The following is a 10,964-nucleotide window of genomic DNA, read 5'->3' as shown; positions in this document are numbered from 1 at the left end:
TAACCAAGGCAAATAGACCTTGCCTAGGCACTGTGGAAATCCAGTACACACAATTTCCTGCAGTACTGGGGATTGAACATCCTCACACATGTGAATCAAGCACTCTGCCACTGAGTCACATCCCCAGTTCATACTTCCCTAAAAGTACATCATTATGTACTCTTACTTTTACTCTGAAGTTCTCCATGTTCTTATTAGTTTTAAGTTCCAGTTGCCTCTGGGAAATTATCGAGGAAGGAGTTATGCTGAAACAGAGAACTATCCCATTGAATAGCTCTGTTAAATTACACAATGACTCAATCCTCCTCACTTTCTGCTGGTTCTGCAGTCCCTGTTTACCATTTAATAAGTGCAAGTTCTCTGTTCAGAATCTGCAGTGGCAATACCATTGGATGTTATTCAGACAAAGTAAAAGCTACAGATAAGTGGGAGCAATGTGCTTTATGTATATCACAGGTGAGTTTCTCAGTTATTCTTTTTGTACATAATATGAAGGCTGAGAACCCCCAGAACCACAAGTTCAAGGTCAAACTCCAAATACAGATCTCCAAAAGGTAGCCCTGAACTCCCAGACCCTAGGACGCTGCACCACAGGTGTCCAGAGCAGCCTCGCTTGGCCCTCACCAACACAGGGACATATGAGTTAATTAACATGATGTCCCTAGTGGGTTATACACTGGGACAGAGAGAGGCCTAGGGGTCCAGGTACCTCTCAGGGGATGGTGCTTACTGCAGGGGGCAGACTCTTTGGGGCCACAGTGGCTCTGACGGGCTGGCTGGGGTGCATGGTAGACACCAGCTTTGGGGGCCCTGGAGCCCTGCCCTTGGTTGGCCAACTGCTGCCTGCCTTCTGGAACAGGGAGTTGGAGAGCCCCATGGTGGTCTTGGGTGCTACCTGCCTGGGGAGGAAGAGAGGAAATAGCAGTCAGTGTCCCGACCAGGGCTCAGGTGTCCTGGCTGTGCCCCCAGCCTAGTTTTTCTGGGGTCCCTCTGCTCTGGCAGACCCCATGCAGGCTGCAATGCACATAGTCACAGCCATAAGACACAAAGAGACCAACTGCATGTCCCTGAAAGGGCAATCCGTGGGGCCCAGTCACATTGGAGAGATGCTCAGAGGTCCCAGGCAAATCTATCCTGCTGCAGCTGGCTTGGAGTCAAGGTACTGGCCCAGGGCACAGCAGGATACTAAAGGGGTGCTCATGGTCCTGGTTTGGAGGTGGGGGCCCCATCTCTGGACTTACCATACCCCACCTCTAGCCCAGACCACCCTTGTCTGAGCCGCTGAAAGGAAGGGCCCCAGCAGAGTTCTGAGGTGGGTGGGTCCCAGCCACCTCCTGGGCTCAAGCCCTGCTACAGACACGCGGGAGCCCAGTCCACAGCACCTCCAACCTGTGTGAGAAGTGGCTTCTTCCTCAAACAGTAGTGGAGGCCCTTTCCCAATAGCTCTAGGCCCGGAAGTATATGTTCCACACACATATCTGTCACAACCAGCGAGTTCTCACCTCCTGGGGACACGGCTCCAGACCTTGTGGTATATGATGACGCCTGCCAGGGTGGCCAACATGGCCATCAGGAGCACTAGGGGCACCAGCACGCTGACCAGGAGACTCCCAGGTGCTAGGGAACACAGGCGACAGCCTGGGTGGGAGGGCCCTCAGCCTCCCCAGCCGGCCATGGCCATGCCCTGGGCTCCAGGGCTCCCAGCTCCCAGCTCCCAGCAAAGGGTCAGAAGGCATGGCAGGTGGGGGGCAGGTTCTCAGTCCACAGTGCTATAGGTGCAGCCTAGCCAGGCCCTTGAGGTCGGGGTGCTGTGTACAGCTACACGCTCAGTGGCCACTGGGTAAGAAGATACTGTGGGGCTGACTGACCCTAGGTTCTCAGCCAGGCTGAAGAAGGGCCGGAGCACTGGGCAGAGGATGGCATATTTTACTCTGAGCTGGACACTACCTTCAATCATCTAGGAGGTGGGACATAGGCTCCCTTCTGGCTGCCATAGGACTGGCTGTTGATTGCAAACCATCCCCTAAATATCACATCGCAAGGACCAGGTGCAGGCTTGAATTCAGATCTGGTCCTAAAGGCGCTACCAGTCTGCATGTCTGTCAGTAACTCTGCACAGTGGGGCGGTGCCCAGCCCGCGTGGCAGTGACACTCCCTCTTGTGGTTGCACACCTGCAGGGACAGAGGGTCTTAGGGAATGTAGCCCATAGTGCAGCAGGCTATTCCTGCAGCATAAGGGCCCTGAGCCAGCTCTGCAAGCAGAGGCCCTCTGCACCCCTGCCCAGGTCAAAACCCTGGGCTTGTAGGGGGGCATGACCACAGACCTGATTCCAGGTCACCCCTTCCAGCCTCAGCCCCAAGAAGGGGGCTGCTGAGATCTCCCATTAATGGACACACTGGGCAAGGCTGAGATCCCATTCCTACATCCAATGCTGTCACCACCAGTGGCTCTGTCAGATGCAGGCAGTGGCAGCAGCTTCTGGGACACCAGGCAGGGGGCAGCTGTCCCTTGAGGCCACATGCACCCCATGGTTGTGGCACTGGGCGGAGCAGTTCTTGGATCTGTAGACCTGGAGGTCTTGGCAGCGCCCTTCCCAGCAAATATGGAAGGCAGAGGGGGGCCTCCTAAGCAGCTTGTCTGGACCCCTGCCCTGGCCCTATTCTCAAAACCAAAGGGCTAGGTCAGCTGACCATCCCTGGAGGCCTCTGGAGGCCCAGAACCTCTGGAGTCCTGGGTTCTGGGCAATGCTATGGGTTCCAGAATATGAACTGGGAACAGGTGTCTCTGCCTCCCTCTCCCACCTCAATCTCACCTGAAAGTGTACAGAGAACCCCCCCACACACTCTACCAACAGACCTCTGAGTGTGAAAACCCATCTGCAGAGGGGCCTGTGTGGGACTCGTGTCCGGGCTGCCCACATGCCTGCATGGGGCATCTGGGCTACTCAGCTCACCTTCCCCTTATCACACCTGGTGCCCTGGGGCATAGGCTCATAGGCAGAGACGTTGCTGTCCATGTGCAGAGCTTGGTAATTGCCGGAGTAGGAACTGAATGTACAGGAACTGTGCTCTGGGGGCTGCTGGCCCCCTGCACAGTACAGGACCCCACATCTGTCGGCCCTGTAGAGAGAGGGCAGGACATGGTCCCAGCTGCATTGTGCACCACACTCATGGCCCTGCACTCCTGGAAATAGGCAAAACCCTCCTTCCCTCCCTACCCTACTTCCTCCCTTCTACCACGATGCTGAGGTCAAGCTGGGATCCTGGAAGGCAGGGTGAACACGTGGAGGGCCACCTGCCCTACAAAGCTAGACTCCTCTCTGGGGACATCCTGTATCCTGGGCCTGTGCAGTCCAGCTCACCTGCCCAAGATGGGGGTGATCCTGCCTCTGCAGCCTGGAGAGATGCTGAAGGAGAATCAGGTGTCTGCAGCAACCTGTGCACCTAGGAGCTAGAGCAGATTAGCCTGGCCAAGGACCACAGCCACCCCCAGAGACTGGCCTGTATCCTGTGCTCACAGGCCTTACCTGGACCCCACAGTTCCTGGCACCGCTGGGCCAGTGTGGGGCAGTGCCCATTAAAGCAGTAGCCCCCAGGACAGGGTGTGCCGTTCTCCTGGAAGACATCCTCTGGGCACACTGGACTCCGGCCATCGCAGAACTCCTCCAGGTCACACTGGTCCCTCTGGGGGTGGCATGGCTCACCAGCTGGCTTCACCTGGCCCGTAGAGAGGTTCAATGTGAAACAGGCCCAGGAGTTGCTGCTATTGGTGTGGCTGCCCTCCTACCCGCTGTCCTGGGCTCACCCTGCACTCGTGGCAGCAGGTTCCATGGGCACACTTGGCCCCCTCAGCCAGCTGGCATGTTGTGGCATTGCAGCAGCGGTTCTGACAGTCCTGGGAGACAGGGGCATGAGCAGCTGCACCCTGGGCAAGAGCCAACTTCAGGGTGGATGGACCCCACCAACCACCAGGGGCAACCAATGACCACTCTCCTTTGGACTCCCTTACAGATTGTTGGGGATCAAAGGAGAACAGAACTGACATGGGACACCCCAAAGCCATGTGTGTTGTGGTGCACAGGGCACCTGGCTTGGGTGGTCATCTCAGCACAACGACAGAGGCCACATCCCTGATGCTGAGGAGCAGAGGGTGGGGGTGGGGCAGGACATACCTGGGGAGTGCCACAGTCACACTGCTCCCCATGCTCCACAAACATGTTCCCACACACAGGGCCTCCCACCAGCCGATCAGGGTCAGGGGCATTGGCCAGGCAGCCCGTCTGGGGTTTCTCCAGGAACCTCTCTAGGTCAGTCCTGCTGCACCAGCTGAACGTCCTGGGGAACTTGTAGCTGAGAGCAGGGGGTATGGCTGTCAGGGGCCATTGTAACACTGCCCCTTCCCACCCACTGTGTCCCACAAGGCTTACCTCATGCTGGCAGCCATGATGCAGCCACCATCCTCCCACGGCAAGGGGAAGTAGCATCCCTGGACATTCTCATCATGGATCATGCCAAGGTTGTGGCCCAGTTCGTGGGCCATGGTGGATGCCACGCCAATGGGGTTCTGGCTGTGGTCCTGTGCAGAGGGCTGAGCTCACTGGGGCAGCGCCTTACCCATCCACCCAGAAGGTGAGGTGCTCCCTCACCTTCAGCACCTGGGGCTTGGTGCCACTTCCTGCTAACCACCCCTTAAGACATAAAAACAGGTGTTGAACCCGTCCCCAGGGAGTTGGCCTCTCAGGTGTGCTTCAGGGACCTGCGTGACTGCCTCCATGTGTCCAGCTCAGCCTCTGGGCTGGCTGCCAACCCACAGGACAGTTCCAGTAAACCTGGACAGGGGTTCCCTTTACCTGATTCACAGCCCCGGAGGCCCGAGAGCACAGGGCAGACACCTGAGCCAGTCCCACAGTGGTCCCGGTAAAGTCGGCCACCCTAGAAACACACATGACATTGATGGCCTGAACGTGGCTCCCCTAGGCCCTCCCCATGCCTCATGGCTCTGCCTGGAGAGTTTGTCCTAGAGGCCTGGGCTAACCAGGGCCCTGCCATGGTGGGTTAGGGTGCAGGCCCTCTCACGTGATGAGCTGCACATTGTCATGTGGGTGTCTCCCCATCAGGTCCTGTGCCCACCAGGAAAGGAAGTTCTGCAGGGTGATGTGGGCATGGGGGCTGATGGGGACCTTGTCTCTGCTCCAGATCTCCAGGCCCACCAATATCACACGGAAATTGAGCTCCTGATAAAACTGCAGAAGACAGAAATCCTTGGGTCAGGCCTGGTTGGTGGAAGGTCAATGAGGTAGGAGGCAGGGGGTTCCCTCCCATCTGCTTCTGGGGGACAGGGCACAGATGCAGGCCAGGTCCCAAGCTCAACACACAGAGCCCTGAGTTAGACCTTCTCTTGGTTGTCTTTCCTGCTCCACCCACTGTGGCCACTCCCCCTTCCCCCAGCTACCTGGCTCCCCATGGACCTGTGTTGCTGAGGGGTCCTGAAAACCCTGCAGGAGCTGGAACCCTCACAGAGCCCTACAAAGACCGCAGCCCACCTTGTCCACATGGTTCACCACCTCCAGCACACGCCTGCGCACAGCCTCTCTGCTCCCCAGCTGCTGGAACTGGGACACAGAACCCTCAGGCTGGGCCAACACTATGTCCCAACCTGCCCAGCCCACTTGTCCCCATGCCCTCACCTCCTTGCTGTCTGTGACCACATACAGCTCCACATAGTGGGTATCTCGGGATAGGGGTCAGCTCTGGGGAGAATCATCAATCTTTCCAGCACAGTCTGCCCCAGAGACCACCACTGCCCAGTGTTGGGAGGACCATCAGGCAGCTCCAAGCAGAAAAGAGTCTGCTCCACAGCCACCTTCCAGGGCTCTGGGGCTTCAGACAGAAATATGCAGGTCCAAGCAAAGGGCCCAGGGCAGGACCAACCAGGTGGGGCAAGATGTTGCTTACCTGGGGCTGAGGCCTGAAGGCTGCTGAGACCCGAGGCCCCAGAAGTTTGTCCAGGCTGGCATCGCTGACCCCACAAGTCCCAGCCTTCTGCTGCAGGTGCCTGGCCTGGTACACTGCATGCTGCCCTTCCTCACCACCTCCATCTAGAGGCTCGATCACATGGATGGCAGAGCCCACCCGGAAGAAGCCCCTGAGAAGCGGAGCCAAGTGAAAAAGTGGGCATCTCCGGCCCATCCCCACCTGCCCATCTTGGAAGACCAGGGGCTCTGATCTGCACCCCAACCAGTAACACAAACTCCCCATGTGTGACATCTGGGCCCAGTAAGCAGGAGAGCAAGCTGGGTGGGCCTACCCCACAGGCTTGTCAGGGCTGGAAACTCCTCACAGAAGTCCAACAAGTGCATTTGCACGTCTCAAACACGTGCAAGAAGGAAGCGTTTCTCTAAGTCTAATCCCAAGCCCCTTCTTTCTTGGCCTTAGTTTACCTGTCTGTAGAGTGGGACATCCTGCCAGGGTCTGAGTACACACCTGAGGCCATCACATGTACTGAGGCTAGCAGCAGAGCTCTAGTGACCCTCCACGTGACGCTGGTAGAGGCAGTGGTCCTGTAGAAGTGTGAGAAGTCACAGGTCTGACTCCCATGGCCCTGCTGGCCCCAGGAAGTCAGCCCCATGCCTACATGCCCATGCCCCTGCTCTGTCACCTCAGAGCCATTGGCAGCTGAATAAGTCTCTGTGTAGCCCATGCCCAGCAGGTCCCTGGAAAAGAACCGCAGGAGTTCCCTGAGCTCTAGCATGGGGGATGCAGGTGCTGAAGCCTGCACTGTTGCTGGCCAGGGCACCAACCTGAGGGCCAGCCCCCTGCTTACCTTTTAACCGCAGGTGCAGGGTGAAGGTGTGTCCTCCAGCCCCAAAAACATAGCTCACACTCTCAGGGTACAGGCCCTGAATGGGGGTCAGGATTGAGTAGCCTGCAGCCTTGGGCCTGCACTCCAGGCAGCCCAAGAGCCCCTAGGTGACTCTTGGGCCCATCAGGCTCAGACAGACCAGAAGGTGGAAGGGAAGGGGGAGCCAAAAAAGACATAAGGCTCTTCACGCCTCCTGGCCTGTTTCTCCACCAGCCCCCAGATGGTAAGGACAATGCCACCTTTCCCTGGAGGAAGCAGCGGGATGGGATGGATATCCTGCTGGGCAGCCCTTACTGCCAGGACAGCAGACAAAGTGGGAGAAGGGGTAGGGTGCATAGGCCCCTCCAGTGCCACCCCAGCCAGCCTCCTCCCAGCACCCTGTGACCTTGCTCCCTACACACCCCAGCCCCACACTTAACACGCTAAGCCTGCGACCCTCTGGACAATGTACATCTGCCTCTGGGCAGGTGGGAGCCCAGGGCAGCAGACAGGTCCACGGGTCCATGGCAGGTCCCTGGGGCACAGAGGCAAGGTCAGGGTAGGACAGGCCCCTCACTAGAAACACATCCACACACTCAAGCACAAACCTCACGGATACCCAGAGTCCATAGGTGGGTCCGCACACCCACTGGGCTTCAGGAATCCTCCTGGCAGGCCAGGAGCCCTTCTCAGTTCCCAGCCCGGGGAAATCCCGGCCCAGCCCAGAGCCCCGGAAGGTGTGTCAGACACACGCAAAACTCTGCGGTGAGCCATCATCCCACTTCTCTTCTGGAGCGGAATCTGGCTGATCAGCCCCTGCCAAGTAAAACTGGGGTGTGGTGTGGACCAGCACAAGCACCCCTGCCCTTTTTCTGGGGCCACAGGACCCTCCCCCCAGTCTGGCAGGGCTCCTGGAGGTGAGGCAATAAGCCTGATGCCCACCTGCAGGCCCCAGGCTCTGGTACAGGGTGGGGCAGGAGGAAGGAAGAAGGTGAGCCCTGGAGGGAGGGACCCAGGTCAAGCCTGTCTGCCTGTGAGCCCTGGGGCTGTGCATTACAGTACCCAGATACCCACACAGCACCCCACAGGAAAGGCTCTGAGGGGCTGCCTAGTGGCGACATCAGACTCACCCCATGGGAGGGCAGAGCTCGGCGGGTGCGGGGACCAGGCAGACATTTGGGCCACACCACCTCATACTGCTCCACGGGGGGCAAGGATGGGCTGAGTGCAATTGCTATGGGTAAGAGTGGTTAGCAGACATAAAGGCCTCCTGCGTAAGTGGCCCCCAGGCCTCTCTGAGTGACCACCCAGGTAACCCATTCCCCCAAGAACCAGCCTGAGGAAGGCCAGGTGACCCAGCTGGAGCCCTGAGGCTATCACCAAATGGCCCAGGAACCAGTGACTAGAAGGTCTTACCCCACAGCCCAGGTGAGGGATTTGTGCCTAAAGATCTCAGGAGGAGGAGTGGGGGGAGGCAGATTGAGTGGCACACCATGTGTGCCAGAGACCCTGGAAGCCCAACCTGGGACAAGTACACATAGGGGCTGGGGACAAGTCTCTTTGTCTCCTACATTCTCAGGATCCCATCTAAGGGCACATAGCAGCCAACAGCAGCCACCCCCACCCCAGGCTGCTTGCTTCCTGATGTCCTGGAAGCTCCTTGATATCCAGCTGCAGACCCAGGACCCAGCCCTCTCTGTAACAGAGACCACCTACCTCAGACTTCTGTCCCTGAACACCTCACAAACCTCCAGGAGAGGTGACTGAAGCAGCCCTCTAGGAGTCCCAGGCTGAAACCATACCTCATCAGGAAGCTCCCAGGGCAGCCACCCCGCAGCCCCACAGTGGAACCAGGAACCTGGCTCCTCCGGCAGCTGGAGCCGCCCTGCAACCCTCAACCCTGTGGTCTCAACGGTCCTGACAGGGAAACGCCCCACCCCAGGCGCCAGCTTCTCTTACAGTTCACTTCTCAAAGTTCCTCCCTCTGGCCTCTGACATACCCTGGCCTCTCTGAGTGACCACCCAGGTAACCCATTCCCCCAGGAACCAGCCTGAGGAAGGCCAGGTGACCCAGCTGGAGCCCTGGCCATCGATCAGAAGGCCACCCTGCCCCACGTCCTGAGAGGATTCCTGAGAACCATCCTCTTCTCACTCACCCTGGAGCCACAGTGCACAGAGCAGCCAGAGCCCGAGGCCGCCCATGGTGCTGTCCAGGGTCTCCTTGTGGTCTGGAGGGTCTTTGCAGAACTAAACTGAGAGCTCTGCGGGCTCCAGACTATGCACCCGCCTGGGGACCAGCCTGGCCAATCGCGTGGCAGAGGGGTGGGGCACACGCACCTGGGGAGGGCCTCCAGGGCAGCCGGGCTAGACTGAGTCCACTTCCTGGTGGCTTCCTGGTAACCCTTCATTCTTGCTGGTCCCCCCATAACTGTGGACTAAATTAACAAGGGCATGCCACTCCCTACAACTCCTAGTAACGCACCTGTACCTAGGGAGAACGAGGCACCGCCTCTCCCAGGCCTGCCTGAGCTGTGTGTGGGGTCCAGCTACAAGGAGACAACTGAGGGGCAGTGAGTGACTTGTGTGTGTGAATCCTCTGACTTCCAGGGGAAAAGCAACCCCATGCAGGGTAAACAGGTCCAGCCCTATGCCCTGCTCCAGGTCCCCGAGACCTCACTGGGGAGGAGCCAGACACCTGCGGGTCCCAGAACAGATCATGTAGGTGTGGAGGCTGCCTAGGCTGGGGTCCATTCCCAGCTATGGGGTCCTTTTGGATCAAGCTCCCCGTGCAGCCCTGTTTTCTGCCCTTCCTGTAGGGCAGGAGTGGCCCCAGAATCAGAGCCTGATCCATGTGGGTCCTCCTTTGTCCTTTGCAGCAACATCCCCCACTTTTGGCCAGGCTTTGGGGTGCAGGTGCAGGCCAACCTCACAGCCTTCCCAGACTCACTCCAGCCAGGGGCAACCTAAGGGTCCTCAGCAGAGCCCAGCAGCTCAGCCTCCCTTGTGATGCAGGGAAGGATCAGGGGCCAGACAGGGAGACATGGAGATGGCTACAGTAGGCTGGAGACGGAAAGGTGACAGATTTCAGGCTAAGTTTAAAGGGGCAGGAGGGAACCTGTCACCTCCTTGCCCCAGCATGATGGCAGAGTCAGAAGCTAGGCAGTGGTAGCACAGATGGAAGCCATCTGCTGTCTGCATCAGTCCCAGGTGCCAGTGCTAGAGGAGTCCACAGGCCACTGTGAGCAGGGGAGGGACTGCTGGGTAAGGCTGGCTTCCGCCTGAGCTCACAAATGACTTATGCACGCCCATCCCAAAGCTGGGAATGGGGCTCAATGCTAGAATGCGTGCCTAGGAGGCATGAGGTACAGTGTTCCACATTAAAAAAAAAAAAAAACAAACCAAAAACCCACACCCAGTTTCACTTCTTCCCCATGTTCCTTGATGGCAAGTCATGTGACAGCAAAAGTTCAAGGTGTCGCATCTCCAGTCACATTAGAGCATAGACAAGACACCACTGCCAGGGCAGCCTCAGCTAACCAAGCAGCACTGCAGATGGCACCAGTAATGAACACTCAACAATCAGGGCCAAGTAGGGCAGCCCAACAACACCTACAGAACCTCATCCCACAGGACAGACCCAATTCCACTTCAACTCAATCCAGCAGGAGGATCTGGGAGCCCAGAGTCCACAGCCCTGAGCTTCGCCCTCCCCCTGCAAACCCTGGAGGAATAGCAGGAAGGGCCAGGACACAGGCCAACAGGTTCCTCTGCTCACGCCTGGCACTTCTCTGTGGCAAAGGGGTGGCATGTGGACGTTGTGTTCTTAGTTGTGCCTCCATATGATGCAGATGGGAAGCAGCAGTTGATGGCTGAAGCCAAGCAGCCCTGGCTCTGCAGATGCTCCTCTGCAAGGCAGCCACCACAGCTGCCCACCCTGGAACCTGTCTCAGGAAACCTCCTCTGTGAGGCTCCAAGCCTCCAGAAACAGGCCTCTGGTTACCACTCCTCCTGGGCCCCTCCTCACTGCCCACCAGGCAGATGTGTGGAACTGGATTTTTTTTTTAAGAAAGAGTGAGAGAGAGGAGAGAGAGGGAGAGAGAATTTTAATATTTATTTTTTAGTA

General features: G+C 58.0%; 1 pseudogene; it reads right to left on the bottom strand.

Moving 5' to 3' along the window:
• Positions 1-712: 712 nt before the first annotated feature.
• On the bottom strand, positions 713-9,043 carry LOC143387330 (disintegrin and metalloproteinase domain-containing protein 8-like; annotated as a pseudogene).
• Between the last annotated feature and the right edge of the window lie 1,921 nt (positions 9,044-10,964).

The sequence above is a fragment of the Callospermophilus lateralis genome, unplaced genomic scaffold, assembly GCF_048772815.1.
Source record: "Callospermophilus lateralis isolate mCalLat2 unplaced genomic scaffold, mCalLat2.hap1 Scaffold_260, whole genome shotgun sequence".
In the NCBI taxonomy this organism is placed as follows: domain Eukaryota; kingdom Metazoa; phylum Chordata; class Mammalia; order Rodentia; family Sciuridae; genus Callospermophilus; species Callospermophilus lateralis.
The sequence above is the reverse complement of the archived record's forward strand: the minus strand, read 5'-3'. Positions and strand labels throughout refer to the sequence as shown.